We start from the raw sequence: 6,128 nt of genomic DNA, 5'->3' as shown, positions 1-6,128 counted from the left end.
CTCTTCCTGGTCCTATTTGTGCACGGTGCCTTGTTCATTACAGGGCTCATAAATAGCCCGCATTTTCGTGGGCCAATTATCATCATGAGAATATAGGAAACCTACCCTTCTCTACTCCCCTCCACCACCAGCAACAGCACACAGTTTTCAGTACAGGGAATTCTCCCTTCAGAGGGTTCTGAAGGGAATGTGAAAGGAGGATTCCCTTCCCTTCAGGAAGAGAGCTGTATTGTTTTTCTTCTGTTTGTTTTTAGTTTTTCAGAGATTATTTACAAGCACTTGTTAGTATTGTCTACAAGATTCAAGTTGTCATTTTTCTTTTAAACTTGTTTACTTATTTCTTATGTGAATGAGAGAGAGCGAGCGAGCACCCCACAGGGTCCTGACACTGTAGTCCATCCCCAGCGTCAGCCAGCCCTAGCTCATAGGCATGTGCTTACCCAGCATTCTCAGGGAGGTCTCGGTGTATGAACCTAGAACCTTCCCCCTGTGGGTCAGCCTCACAGAGTGCCCCATTTTACTGCTGTACCTCAGCCCATTCCTAGACTTTGCTATTTAACCCAAGGCTGAGGGCAAGGAGAAAAGGTTTCTCTAGCTCAGTGATTCTCAAATGTAGTCCCTGGACCTGCAGCACCAGCATCCCTGGGAAATGTCAGACGCTAATCATTGCACCCTACTGCAGAGGACTGACTGAGAAGTTCAGATGGGTAGAGGCCAGCGATCTACTCTCCTTACTTACACACACTCAGTTTAGGGATTATAAGGTCAGAGGAATGACAGCAAAGGGGATGTAATTCTCCTATGCAGATCTAATAAGGCATTTGGCAGAAAGGCCCGCCTTTGTGGTGCAAGATAATCTACATATTTAGGAACTTGGGGGTAAAAAAAAAGTGAATAATTCCAACCGTAGCACAGGGGGAAGTGTCACTAGAAGGGCTTCTCCCCCTCTGTGATGGTGTGAATGTTAGTATTTCCCCAGAATCCATATGTTAAAATCCTAAGCCCTGATGTGGCAATATTAGGAGCTGAGGCCTTGGGGAGACGATTAGGTCATGAGGATGGAGCCCTCATGAATAGGATTAGTGCCCTTATAAGAAGAGACGTGACAAGAAAGAGCCTGCTTCTTTCTCCCTTCTCCCCATCAAGTGAGGATACAATGAGACAATGACAGCTGTCTGTAAACCAGGAGTGGGTTCTCACCAGTCACCAAAACTGCCAGCACCTTGATCTTGGACTTCTCAGCCTCCAGAACCACGAGAAATAAATGTTTGCTGTTTAAGCAACTCAGTCAGTGGTATATTTGTTATAGCACTCCGAACTAAGATACTCTACTTGGGCTCAATGATCTCCCCCACTTTCTTATGTGGGAAGAAACCAGCCACGGTCTCAGCAATGTCAAGTGAGAGAACAGCTTTGATTCACAAACTAGGCCAGAGGTGGTGAAAGCTGACAAGACAGAAATAGAGGCAGGACTAGGGTGAGATAAGTGAGATACCCAGGGGCAAAAATTTAAAGGATGCTCACTTCAAGGCTGTGCAAGTGAGAGATAACAGAAGAGGGAACTTTTGCCTGGAGGAGCAGAGAGTGCTGAAACCTGGGACACCAAGACTGGGAAAGGGGGGATTACATAAGGATCAAAAGGGGACATATCTACCACAGTTCAAATCCTGACTCTGGCCACTTGTGACTCTGGCCACATGTGTTTGCATGCCTCAAGTCTTGACAGGACAGAGAGATGGAGGAGAGGGGATTGCAACATGTTAACGATCCCACTCCATTGGGGGTGCTTTCTTCCTCTCTTCTCTCTCTCTCCCCTCTCTCCTCTCTCTCGTACATCCATCCTTTGGCACTTTTTAAAAGGGGGGAGCATAAATATTGGACACTCTGGAATCCTAGCAACTAATCATCAAGGGCTATTTCTAGAAAATGGGCATCAAAGTTTTCTCTTTCTTGGGTCAAGGAGACAAGTCTACTTGGACACAAGCCTATGGTCCAGTCCCTCAGACAATCCCATATTTTTATATTTATCATGAAACCTTGAGTAACGATCATGTTTCTTCTCTGAGTGTGTGCATATATGTGTGCGTTTCACTTCAGCCAAGGCAGTAAGAAGCACTGAAGAACAGCCTTGGTTGCCCCATCAGAGGTAGGCTATAAAGACATCTTCCCTGTGACAAAGTAATCTATGCTGACATGACCACCCAACTTGAGAAACAGAGGCAAGATTGAAGCCCTCAATATCCCACCACCCTAGAGGGAGCCACACCCAATGAGTCAGAAGGGAAGTGTGGATATACCATAGTAATAATAGTAATGATGATAATAAAGCAACCTGAATGACCATCCCTTAACTGAATGCTTGCTCAGCTGCAAGGTGCTGTGTGTTCTAGGTGTTTTACGTTTGTCATCCCTAACCCTGTCATCCCACACAGTAGTGCTACTACCCTGATGAAAGAAAACTGAGCTGGATGGCTACATGTTTGATCCAGGAGCATCATTCCCTAGACTATGTGGTCTGTTGCACTGTGCAAGGCCTTGTTTGGCTCCCTGAGGAGGTAACTGAGAGGTGAAGTGTGGCTCAAGGCCACACAGTCAATTGGTGGCAGAGCGCCAACTGCTTTGCTACAGAGTCTGTGCAGTAAAAGGCCATTCTGCCCCACGGATGGGGTGGAGCATGGGAGGGAGGGAAGACACCAGCCAGCTGAGGATGAACAAGGAGGAGTAGAGGAGATTCAGTGGGATTTTTTTTATTGTCATCATAATCTTGTTTATATTACATTGAATTGCATATAAATTTACAGTGTATTACATTGCTTTTTCAAAAGGGAATGCCATGCATGTCAGTCAATACAGAGACATTAAAATCCCCACTTCATCAGTCAATATCTTTTCTTTTTTTTCTCGATCATTATTATTATTATTCCAATTATTTTTTAACCAGTCAATCACTGTTTCTCATTTTGCTTGTAAAAATACTTTACCCTTCATGAAATACTTCTCAGACCCATCCAGTTGAGAATACTATACACATCATCATCAACAGGCAATAAGCCATATCTGTGTCCCACTAACATCCTGCCTCTCTATTTGTTCTCTTGCTATCTTTCTCTATCCTCTTCTCTTCACCCCCCCCCATTCCACACTGTCTTTTTCTCGTTAAGTATTTTCACTGCTTTTATGTCCTCCAATATTTCGCTCTCTACCATAGAGTGCGGATAGTCAGTATACATTAAGTGGATACATACAATATCTTTCTGTCATAGCCTGGCTTACTTCACTCAGCAATAGATCCTCCATATCCGACCACTTTCTATCAAATGCCAAGGTCTTATTATTTTTTATAGCTGAGTAGTATTCTATAGAGTATATATGCCACACTTTTCCAATCCATTCATCAGTTTGTGGACATTTGGGTTGGTTCCATGTCTTGGCAATCGTGAATAATGCTGCAATAAACATTGATGTGCAAGGACTTTTCCGACTGAGCGTTCTCCTATCCTTTGGGTAGATACCCAGAAGTGGGATTGCTGGATCAAATGGTAGTTCTGACCACTTCCACCCAGAGGGAGATAAACTGAAGAAAGAAAAAGCAGATTTATACCTAGACTCCATGAGGTGGGCTTCATCTATTCATCTATTCACTTACTTGTATATGTGCACACATGCACTCTCTCTCGCTCTCCCTGTCTCTCTCTCTCTCTCTCTCACACACACACACACACACACACACACACACACACACACACACTGGGCACTACCATGGGCCAGGAACTGTGCCAAGTGTCATGGGTTCAAAAAAGATTTAGCCCACTCTTGCCTTTGAGGAGCTCATGGTCCAGAACAGGAAGCAGGTGATTATAATGTAGTCTGTAGAGTGTAGGTAGCCTCCACTCACACCCCCAGGCAGCAACTGTGACAGTGTCAGAGAGAAAGGGACATGGAAAGGTGGGACGGGCTCAGGGTAGCACTGCTGCTTGGTGTCAGAACCCTGGAAAGAGAGGCATGCCCCATTACCAAAGAGAAGGAGTCACACGGCTGTGATGGCAGGTGCACAGTGCAGACTCTCAGTTCGGGAGACTGGAGGTTCTGGGAGCTGGCTGAGTAGCTGAAGTTTTGCAAGTTGTTTGTTTTGTTTTGTTTTGTTTTTAGAGAGAGAGATTTTTGCTCTAAGACACACGTGCTTGCCAGAGAGTGAGACAAAGAATGAAAAATCATCGCCCAGGGGGGTGGCCACACTACAATCCCTTCTCCTCCATTTTTTTCTCAGAATCTTGAGCAAACACACACACACACACACACACACACACGCTCATGCACCCACCATGAATTTTAAGCCTTAAGGTCCAGGACTCAAACCATAGTAGACCATGTAGGAGTCCAGCCATGTAACGATTATGCCATCTGCTGGTCCACGTTCCTTTTATTGTTATATAGGCTTATATGACTGAGACCTTATTCATTGAACTGTTCGGTACTTTTAGACACACACATACACACACATAGTGTCTTCATCTGAAGCAGAGAACACTGTTACAAGCACTTTAAATTGGAGCAAGTAGGGTATAGACCTCAGATGCCCTCAGCGGTGGATTCAGGAATCCCTGCTTCTATGGTCCACTCCCACAGATGAACAAGGCAGGTACATCTCTGACCACGTCACTTTTTCTGTCCCACTAAACTACCACTTGGCTGAGAAGGCCAAAGCTCGGTCTTGATGCTGCTGAGCAAGGCTGAGGAAATCCCATGTATTTTTAGGCACCTCTTCCTGCACCAGACGACAAGAGCAGAAACAGGCTTGTTCCCTAATACCAGGATCCAGAGGAGGAGAATGACCTCCTCATGACCACAGCTTATTATACAGGCACTTTCCCATTCACTCTAGCAGTGAACACCTGATGAACACCTAGCACTGGCCAAACCTTCTGCTAACGTCAGTGATACAGCAGTGAACAAGAAAGGTCTCTGCTCTCTAAGAGCTTGTGTTCTGGTTAGCTGCTACCAAGTTAACCAAGTAAAGTAAAATAGCAGAGGGCCCTAAGTGCTAGAAAGAAAAATAAGTCAAAGAAGGAGGATGGGCAGTGCTTTGGAGGTGGAGGCAATTTTAAGTAAAATAGCATTTAAGTGAGAACTAGAAGGAGGTAAAAGAGCCTCCTTTAAAGGGGGAAGAATATTCCAGGCAAAAGGGACGATAAGCTCAAAGTCCCTAAGGCAGGACATGTGGGGCACCGAAGAACGCAAAAAGGGCAGCGTAGGTGGAGAGGAGCTGCCAGGAGGTGAATAGGAAAAGCTGAGTTCTAAGGTAAGGAGACATATGGGGGCAGGTGAAGGTGGAAAGGAGGAAGTAGGTACAGGAGCCAGGAGTCCAGAGACCAGGGACCAAGCAGAGCCAGATCTTGAACTTGAGGATTCACACAGCACACTGCTTCTGAGAAAAGAATAACAGAAGAGGCAGAACCGTCCCAGGAGTTCTGAAATGTTGAAAAGTTCTCACTTGAGTAAGGGCTGGAGTGGAGAAGCAGCAGCTCCATGCAGACATTGGGACACGCACTGAGGGACCGACAGCTGCAGGGAAGCTGAGGCAGAACACTGTGCTCAGCTCAGTCCTTGCTGTGTCCAGACACAAATGAAGGGAAATTCTTCCCCCAGGTTAATCTCTCTTTGAAGATTGCCTGGGAGCTCAACGGGGTTTGCTCAAGCCTTGCTCAGGCAGCAGAATGAGCATATCTGACTAATATTCTCCAGATCCACGAATCCCTTCAGAGACTAGATTAGCTAAGAGAGAGGAAGCCACCTGCTGGTATCTGCAAAGCATCACCCAATCAATGAACAAGTATGCATGAGCTGCCGGGTTGAGAAGGAAGGATGGCGAAGGCATGCTTTAGTTGGGCTTTTGAAAAACAGACCTCCAGACAAGGATTTGGTTGCAAGTAGTTCATTTAGAAAGCCCAGGAAGTACCAGCAAGACAATGGAGAATGAAGATGGGGAATGAGTGTGTTAAAAAGCTGGTTACTGGGACCAGCAGCTGGCGTAATGGCTATGTCACTGGACTCCCATGTAGTCGACCACGGTTCGAGTCCCAAACCTGGTGGCTTAAACTCATGCCGGGTGCGTGTGCATGTGCACCCCA

The sequence above is a fragment of the Tupaia chinensis genome, unplaced genomic scaffold, assembly GCF_000334495.1.
Source record: "Tupaia chinensis unplaced genomic scaffold, TupChi_1.0 Scaffold000238_1, whole genome shotgun sequence".
NCBI classification, from domain to species: Eukaryota; Metazoa; Chordata; class Mammalia; order Scandentia; family Tupaiidae; genus Tupaia; species Tupaia belangeri.
The sequence above is the reverse complement of the archived record's forward strand: the minus strand, read 5'-3'. Positions refer to the sequence as shown.